The sequence below is a fragment of the Sinocyclocheilus anshuiensis genome, unplaced genomic scaffold, assembly GCF_001515605.1.
Source record: "Sinocyclocheilus anshuiensis isolate Anshui unplaced genomic scaffold, SAMN03320099.WGS_v1.1 scaffold355, whole genome shotgun sequence".
In the NCBI taxonomy this organism is placed as follows: Eukaryota; Metazoa; Chordata; class Actinopteri; order Cypriniformes; family Cyprinidae; genus Sinocyclocheilus; species Sinocyclocheilus anshuiensis.
In genome coordinates this window covers 2,949,409-2,949,975 of record NW_015549571.1, presented here as the reverse complement: position 1 = coordinate 2,949,975, position 567 = coordinate 2,949,409, and the positions used below count along the sequence as shown (strand labels likewise).

At 38.6% G+C, this 567-nt stretch overlaps 1 protein-coding gene across 1 annotated transcript in view; it reads right to left on the bottom strand.

The window, feature by feature from the left end:
* Positions 1-567, bottom strand: part of LOC107657377 (polypeptide N-acetylgalactosaminyltransferase 5-like) — a 19,139-nt gene that overhangs the window by 14,373 nt on the left and 4,199 nt on the right. The gene's annotated exons all lie outside the window — the stretch shown is intronic.

The window sequence follows — 567 nt, the reverse complement described above, 5'->3', positions numbered from 1 at the left end:
CTACATCTTGGATGCCCTGGGGGTAAGCAGATAAACATCAAATTTTCATTTTTGGGTGAACTATCCCTTTAATATCGGCCAACTCTTTATTGTGATGGTCGCCCAACAGACATGCTACTGACTCTAAGTAATTTTGCAAGTACAGGTGCATCTCAATAAATTAGAATGTCGTGGAAAAGTTAATTTATTTCAGTAATTCAACTCAAATTGTGACTTATTTATTTGACGTCACGCGCCGTATGTTGTGAACGCGCTCAGGACAGTTGGACATTGCGGTGGATCAAAGGTAAAAATTTATATAAATACTGTTCAGTTTCTTGCACAGACCGATCGTTTAGTGTCTTTACATATCAATGTATCGTCACGAGCCGCAGGGTTTAAATTGTTTTTGTGTGTGTATGGTTTTTTTACTCTCAAAGCCGTGGAGCCATTGACTGCCATTATATGATTGACAGACTGCAACGGTTTGAGTTAAAAATCTTCGTTTGTGTTCCACTGAAGAAACAAAGTCACCTACATCTTGGATGCCCTGGGGGTAAGCAGATAAACATCAAATTTTCATTTTTG